Raw genomic sequence first — 9,069 nt, forward strand, 5'->3', positions numbered from 1 at the left:
CAAATAATCAGAAGAATATGAATGGGCTGGGGTGCGTTTGGCAGACATTCTCAGATCATGAACAGTAGGTTTCCATTATCCCTCAAGAGAAAAGTTTATAACAGCTGTGTCTTACCAGTACTCACGTAAGGGGCCGAAACCTGGAGGCTTACGAAAAGGGTTCTACTTAAATTGAGGACCGCGCAACGAGCTATGGAAAGAAGAATGATAGGTGTAACGTTAAGGGATAAGAAAAGAGCAGATTGGGTAAGGGAACAAACGCGAGTTAATGACATCTTAGTTGAAATCAAGAAAAAGAAATGAGCATGGGCAGGACATGTAATGAGGAGGGAAGATAACCGATGGTCATTAAGTGCTACGGACTGGATTCCAAGGGAAGGGAAGCGTAGCAGGGGGCGGCAGAAAGTTCGGTGGGCAGATGAGATTAAGAAGTTTGCAGGGATTCATCATCATCATCATCATCATCAGCCTAGTTACGCCCACTGCAGGGCAAAGGCCTCTCCCATACTTCTCCAACTACCCCGGTCATGTACTAATTGTGGCCATGTTGTCCCTGCAAACGTCTTAATGTCATCCGCCCACCTAACTTTCTGCCGCCCCCTGCTACGCATCCCTTCCCTTGGAATCCAGTCCGTAACCCTTAGTGACCATCGGTTATCTTCCCTCCTCATTACATGTCCGGCCCATGCCCATTTCTTTTTCTTGATTTCAACTAAGATGTCGTTTACCCGCGTTTGTTGCCTCACCCAATCTGCTCTTTTCTTATCCCTTAACGTCACACCCATCATTCTTCTTTCCATAGCTCGTTGCGTCGTCCTCAATTTCAGCAGAACCCTTTTCGTAAGTCTCCAGGTTTCTGCCCCATATGTGAGTACTGGTAACACACAGCTGTTATACACTTTCCTTTTGAGGGATAGTGGCAACCTGCTGTTCATGATTTGAGAATGCCTGCCAAACGCACCCCAGCCCATTCTTATTCTTCTGGTTATTTCAGTCTCATGATCCGGATCCGTGGTCACTACCTGCCCTAAGTAGATGTAGTCCCTTACCCCTTCCAGTGCTTCGCTACCTATCGTAAACTGCTGTTCTCTTCCGAGCCTGTTAAACATTACTTTAGTTTTCTGCAGATTAATTTTCAGACCCACCCTTCTGCTTTGCCTCTCCAGGTCAGTGAGCATGCATTGCAATTGGTCTCCTGAGTTACTAAGCAAGGCAATATCATCAGCGAATCGCAAGTTGCTAAGGTATTCTCCATCAACTTTTATCCCCAATTCTTCCCACTCCAGGCCTCTGAATACCTCCTGTAAACATGCTGTGAATAGCATTGGAGATATCGTATCTCCCTGTCTGACGCCTTTCTTTATAGGGATTTTGTTGCTTTCTTTGTGGAGGACTACGGTGGCTGTGGAGCCGCTATAGATATCTTCCAGTATCTTTACATATGGCTCATCTACACCCTGATTCCGTAATGCCTCCATGACTGCTGAGGTTTCGACTGAATCAAACGCTTTCTCGTAATCAATGAAAGCTATATATAACGGTTGGTTATATTCTGCACATTTCTCTATCACTTGATTGATAGTGTGAATATGGTCTATTGTTGAGTAGCCTTTACGGAATCCTGCCTGGTCCTTTGGTTGACAGAAGTCTAAGGTGTTCCTGATTCTATTTGCGATTACCTTAGTAAATACTTTGTAGGCAACGGACAGTAAGCTGATCGGTCTATAATTTTTCAAGTCTTTGGCGTCCCCTTTCTTATGGATTAGGATTATGTTAGCGTTCTTCCAAGATTCCGGTACGCTCGAGGTTATGAGGCATCGCGTTTACAGGGTGGCCAGTTTCTCTAGAACAATCTGACCGCCATCCTTCAACAAATCTGCTGTTACCTGATCCTCCCCGGCTGCCTTCCCCCTTTGCATAGCTCCTAAGGCTTTCTTTACTTCTTCTGGCGTTACCTGTGGGATTTCGAATTCCTCTAGGCTATTCTCTCTTCCACTATCGTCGTGGGTGCCACTGGTACTGTATAAATCTCTATAGAACTCCTCAGCCACTTGAACTATCTCATCCATATTAGTAACGATATTGCCGGCTTTGTCCCTTAACGCACACATCTGATTCTTGCCTATTCCTAGTTTCTTCTTCACTGTTTTTAGGCTTCCTCCGTTCCTGAGAGCCTGTTCAATTCTATCCTATCCATATCCATTGCAGGGATTACATGGCCACAATTAGTACATGACCGAGGTGAGATTAAGGAGTTTGCAGGGATTACATGGCCACAATTAGTACATGACCGAGGTAGTTGGAGAAGTATGGGAGACGCCTTTGCCCTGCAGTGGGCGTAACCAGGATGATGATGATGATGATTTAAAGGGGCTCCGCAATGTGCTTTGACACTTCATTCTCTTCTTCTCACCTTTCACCAACCATTGAATAAACCGTGCAAGTTTCGCACTAGAAGTCGCCTCGTCCCTACCTGGTTACCATGGTCTACCGGACGCCTGCAGCCCGCCGACAACGTCACGCTACCCTAGAGAACGCAATACCCCGTAGGACAGGATGGTCCCGTTGTCGTCGGAGCGAGCCCTTGCCGGGGACTACTGGGCACGGCCGCATGGCGTAGCGTAGAGCAGAAAGCGAGACCGGTGCGGTGCCGCTGGGTGTCCTCCTTCGAATATAGGTATTCGGTGCTGACGCCACCGGTTCGCCTCCTTCCCACCATTTGTCTTTCTTGTTCCATAGTGAAGCGGTTGCCATCAAGTGCACAAGCGCATCTCTCCTAAGGCCATGTTAACTGCTCTTCTTTTCCGCGCTGTCTTCATCGTCTTCTCATGCATTGCTAAGGAAGCCATTTTTTTTCTTCTCGGCGCCGCTCGCGCTGCATACCTCCTCCTCTTCTAGCTCTTGACGTCGTCGGACGTGCTGCTTTGGGCGGAAGGAACCGCGAACGTCGAGCAAGATCTAGCGCTAACAAACACCGACAGTTTTCTGTCACGTGCATCGTCGATCGAGGTGCGACGGTGGTCACGCTGCTGTTGCCGACATACCTTATCGCGCAAGCGTTCTGACCCGCCTGCTGCGTCTCGCTTGCTGCGTCGCGCCGTCGCCATGCGAGGAGCTCGAGCGCAACGCTAATATCGAAGCCGATCATGCTTCGCCTTTGGGCGAAACTGCAAATTTTTCCAGCGAAGCTGTACATGGGTACTTTCCAGCGGATCGATGTCCGAAGACCAAAAACCGTGGCTCGATCCCGAAGATAGGGCAATGCCGGGCCGACTCGCGGTGGAGGTGAAGCAGGCGTTAAGCACTCCCCATACGTGGGCCGGCTCCGAAGTTAGTGCAATGCCGGGCCGACCCGCGGCGGAGGTGCAGTTCGCTATAAGGGGCCCACATACACCAGTCATCCTGGTCATCCTTCACAGAGTGGAAGGGCACTGAGATTTTTTTTACATGCCTGTGTAATAATTTCTGTTTACAGCATGAAGTGTTGCAAGATAAAGTGTTGCAAGTTAAAGAAAGATTTGCTTTAAAAGCGTTCTTCGTCTGCCCTTCTTCCTCCGTAGCTTCAAGAAACTGTTTTCTTATACAAATGCCACTGACATGATATGTGGTGCATGGTGCCCCGGATGTTCCGCAGCAGTGGGCACGCTGCGCACACCCACCAGCGGACGAACTCATTGGCGCACTTACCGAAAATGGGGGGGGGGGGGGCAGGTGAGGGAGGCACTTGCCCCCCACTGTCCAGCAAGGCATTTATACAAACCTTTATTTGCTATCTATGTTTTCGTATGTTAACAGAATGTCATATGATAAATTTTTCAGCAATTGAAAATAACTATGTATATCTGTTATATACTGTATATTCATATATGTAATTTGTACTGACTAAACACACTCCTTTGTATCACTGACTGTAAATTTCGCCTTACACATTTTCACTTATACATTCGTACATTGCACGCACTAAAGTGTACAAACTTTATTTTATTATGTCCCCGTTGTCATGAATACGGGCAAGAACCTTGTCAAGCTGCAAAAAAGTAGCTTTTAGTTCTTGTCCCAGCGTTCATTTTTTGTAACTGAATGAATGCGAAATAAAAATGACTGATTGATCGAGTGGTTTAGATCGGGAATTTCTCCCCATACGTTCGCGGCGCGGCCGCCGCTCCTCACACCACCTGCGCGCCGGCGGCGCTCCTTCGCTCCCGATTGGAGGGGCTGGAAAGAACGATGACACGTCACAGTCTACCCACCAATCGTAGGGCCTCGCCCCATCCTGCGTGCGTGAGCCCTCGCGCGACGAAGGGGGGGGGGACAATAAGGAGGGGGAGGGTACGAACTGTCGATTGTATTTAGTCGATTGTTAGCTCGCTCGCTTGTTCGTCGCGTGAAGGACTGGGAAAGGGTGCGCGCACTTGGGCAAGCGAGCTTCACCCTAGCGAAGTTATCAGCAGTTGCACTTTGGACTTGCTATGGGCAAGAAGTGACCTCAAAGAGCGCCAACGAGAGCAAAAGCGCGAATGGGCGCGAAAGCGACGAGAAGCCGCTGCAACCGAACGCGCAGCGGCCGATGGTCGGAACCATCGAGTATGTGCCGTGCAGGCGTAAGATGGTATCGTCGTCACGACGGTCTACGTCCCTCCGGCTACGTCCAAAGGAGCCATTGCGGCCTTACCAATTGACGCCTTTGGTTGGATCTCTTCCGTCGAAGACAAGTCGATCGTAATAGTGGGAGACGTCGACCTAGGGCGCCCCGACGGCAAGTGGATTGTATCCTTCCTGTTGGAACGGTTTGGAATTGAGTGCTACACGGACGTCAATGCGCCGACCACGCGTCACCGGTCGTGTATAGATTTACCCTTTGGCAAGGACGTGTCTAGCATATCAGTACAACCGATCGCGGTATACCACAGCGATCACAAAGCTGTGGTCACTGTGGTAACAATGAGACAAAATAAAGACGATAGCAACGACGAAGTTACGTGTATGTGTCTTTATTCAATCAGTATAGCAATAACCATATAAATCAATATAGTTGTCAATATAGTCATCCCAATACAGCTTCGCTGGTTATCCTTCTTCACAGAATGGAAATTAAGGGCACTATATTTTTTTTTTTGCTTGCTTGCTTACGGGAATATGGGCCATTGCTTAAGGGGGTATGAGCCATTCGTTGTCTTACGTGACGGGCAAGGTTCTCGTTAGGTATAGGCATAGAAACGCTTACGCATTTATTAACAGAGGTGATACGGAGAATGTGTGTGCATGCCCATCGTCACGATGACCATCGATCAGGACAGTAAATGTGTTGGTAGCCTTGTGCAAATTTTTGTCACCTCTGTGTCGTGTGCTAAAGTGCCTCGCTGGTCATCCACCTTGACAGAGTGGAATGGCTCATGTTTGTTTTGTGCTTCATGCGTTCATGTGTTCATGCGTTCAGCGTTCATGTGCTTTATGCGTTCATGTGTTCAGCGTCCATGCGCCAACCTGCTACCCCGGTCACCCCTAGCGCGCCTGCAGCGGCAGTACAGAGGGGGACACCACCTGCCCGTGAGCCAACGCCAGACGGCTTCACTCTGGTGCAATCGAAGGGGGACAGGCGGCATGCACGGGCCCTGGAGAATGCTGCGCTCCCGGTGGACCCTGCGGTCATCGGCACGCTGCTCTTCCGTCCCGCGGCGCCTGGCGGAGCCTTCCAAGGAGCACCGCGCCTCGCACTTGCCGCGGCCCTTTTTTCGCGGCCCGTTATATCAGCGGTTCGCGTCAACCACAGGCGCAACATCGTGGCCGCCGACACTACCACCCAGGAGTGCCTAGAGGGGTTGCTCAAGCTCACCGAGCTGCGCGCGATCCCTGTGACTGCCCGACTACCGGCCGAGCACGCCAAGAGCACCGGCTTCCTGCACGGTGTGAGCGGGCTGCCTGCAGACACGGACCTACTGGGAGCCATCGAGTCCAGCATCTCTGTACTGTCGGCAACAATGGACGGGAGCACCGTCACCATACGTTTCGCAGGACCGGTCCCCCCGGAGCACGTACGCCTCTGCAAGCTCGGCTTCAGGGTGAGGCCAGCAAGGCCCCGCCCAGTACAGTGTCGACAGTGCGGCCGCTTTGGGCACGTCCTGGAGTCCTGTCAGTGGCCGACTGACTGCATCTCTTGTGGCAAAAGGCACGCGGCGAACATCTCCTGTCAGGCCGTACGCTGCAGGAACTGCAGGGGCTCCCACAGGGCGGACACTCCTGCTTGCCCCAAGTGGCAGGAAGAATGCAAGGTAGCCACAATCATGGCTTCCTTCACCTCGCCATTGTCGAGGCGCGCTGTCAGGGCAGCAGTCCGCGAGGAGCAGCGGCCGCAGCAGTCCTCACCTCCGGCGAGGTCCTATGCCAGCGCGCTGAAGGGCCCCAGCCCGGCACGCAGGCCTCCGGTACCAGCCCCTCGTGCCTCCCGCCGCCAGGAGACACAGGACACTGCCGCGCCTCCTGCCCAGACTACCGTGGATCAGCTGGTAGCGAACCTGCTGCTCATCATGGAAGCAGTCAGCACAATGCTGCCAGCTGACCACCCACTCCGACCCATCTGCCTGCAGGCAGTGGCTTGCCATCAGCCAGCCAACCACCATGGCTAATCAGCGAACAGCAAGGAAAGGTCGCCGCCGCCCGAGTATTCTCCAGTGGAACACTAACTCTCTGCGGCGGCGACACGCAGACCTTTCCCTGCATCTCCTGCAGAGCGACTACGACGTGCTTGCTCTGCAGGAGGTGTACGTGATGGCCGAGGACCTGCGACTCTCGGGATACACTGGTTACTCAGGCGCCACCACCTGCACGACACGCGGCTGCACGGAGGCGCCGTGCCTGGAAGACGCCCACCAGCCCGGCAAGCCACGGACAGCCACCTACGTTCGGTGCAATCTGGCGCACGCTGTGGTTTTCCAGTGGCCGACGTCGTAGGAGGCCCTCTGGAGTGTTGTGCTGTCACGGTGCGTCTCGGCAGCCAAGACACAACCGTGGCGAGCATATACATACGATCAGGAAAGCCATGGGACTCCTCCATCCTTGACCGGCTGGTTTCACGCCTCGGGAGGCAGGCAGTCCTGTGTGGAGATTTCAACGCCCACCAAACAGAGTGGGGAAGTCGCCGCTGCTCCAGCCGAGGCCGAAGCCTCCGCGACGCCATCAAGAGCCGGACTGGTGATCTTGAACAGCGGAGGACCCACCTATGTCCGCAGAGGGGTGAACTCAGCCATCGATCTCTCCCTCACCACAGGCGCTTCGGGTCCGCAAGGCTATCTCACAGCTCCTTGCCCGTGGACAGGGCTGTACCACCAGGTGGGCCCTGCAGCTATTTGAAGCTGCAGTCACTTCACGGCTACTGTATGCCCTCCCTTTTGTGGCGCTGCCCCCACCCCGCCTGCGGAAACTGGAGCTGCAGCATCGGTCAGCAATACGGCTCTGTCTTGGCGTTCCCCGAACCTCACAAGTGGCCGCCACTTTGGCTGAGGCAGGTGCCTTGCCCCTGTCATTACTCTTCCTACAACAGTGGTTACGACACATTGATCGCCTTCACCATGCCGCAGATGGTCAAGCACTCCTGACCCGCCTGCGCTCCCGGCCAGCATCACACATGGGACGGCTGTGTGGCCTCTATAAGGAGGTCATAGGGGACACGCCTGCAAACGCTGTACAGCCTCGCCCACCACATCCCTATCTCGACGGAGCTGCCAGGTGTCTCGAAGAACCATTCCCCAACATGTGCCCTAGAGCAGACGGCAGCCTCTCTCCTCCAAGAGAGACTTGGGGACTACCTTCACACCTTCGTCGATGGATCCGTGATACCGGAGACTGGCTCATCCACAGCAGCCTGCGTTGCACCGGCCCTACGAAAGAGCAAGCTGTGCCGTCTCCCGGGGCACGCAAGTTCTACCGCAGCAGAGTTAGCAGGACTCCACCTTGCTGTGGACCTACTTGCAGAGGAGCTACCAGCGGCCCCGGCAGCCATCTTCTGCGACTCCAAGGCGGCGATGTTCTGCCTGCAGTACCCTGACAGGGCTAGCCTTGGGGTAGCGCTGCTCTCATCAAGACTGACGGCCCTTCAGGACGCAGGATGCTCAGTATCTCTGCATTGGCTACCGGCACACGTGGGGATCCCGGGCAATGAAGAGGCGGACACTCTGGCAAAAAGTGCCCATCACTCAAGCGTCCCCCTCAGCCCTGCTGTAACGGCCGCAGACTTCTCGAGACACAGGCTGCGCCGGCACATCATCGCCTGCCACCCGGACAAACGGGTATCCCTGGGCCGGCCTCCACGGCCTCTTCCACAGCATGGCCTCCTACGAAGGGATGCCTCGTTGCTGCTCCGACTGCGAGTTGGCTGCTACTGGATGGCAGCCCGCCGGGAAAGCCACCTCGCCAGCCTGTGCCTCCTGTGGTGAACCAGAAACTCTGGAGCACCTCCTGCTGGCCTGCCCTGCTCACCTGCAGCACCGCGGTCGACTTCTGCAAGAGTTCCACCGCCTGGGGCTCCCATGTTCACGACAGGAAGATATCCTCTTCCCCTGTCGTAATCAGCTACCAGCCTTCCTAAGTGTCGTCGTGTACCTCGACTCGTCGGGGCTCTCGGCGAGACTATAGGACATTTCTACAAAGACGGATGGCCTAACGGCCATCCCACCACCTCGGGCTTCCTGATCGGCCACTACTTCGCTTCCATCTCTACGACCCTCTACCTTTCTCCCTCCTACCCTCTCTCTCTTTTAACGCCATCCCCTCTACCCTGCTGGCGTTGAGCCGTGCTCCCGCATGGGTTGCAGAAAGTAGCGCTAGCCTTTTCTCCTTCCCCACAAGAACCACTTCTCTCTAAGAAAAAACAACACTGTCAAACGGGGAGAGCCATTACAATATCACAATACTGCCTTGAATTTTTCTATCGTGGTATGTGTCACTTCTTACGCTGTCTGTTAATTTTAATTTTAGTACACCAACACATGTTGGTGATCATACGGAAAGCTTGAACTGTGTAGGTTACTTATGTGCTTTAAGAATATTTACTGAATACCTGCTTTCTCCCAACTT

Source organism: Dermacentor variabilis, chromosome 4, assembly GCF_050947875.1.
Source record: "Dermacentor variabilis isolate Ectoservices chromosome 4, ASM5094787v1, whole genome shotgun sequence".
Lineage (NCBI taxonomy): Eukaryota > Metazoa > Arthropoda > Arachnida > Ixodida > Ixodidae > Dermacentor > Dermacentor variabilis.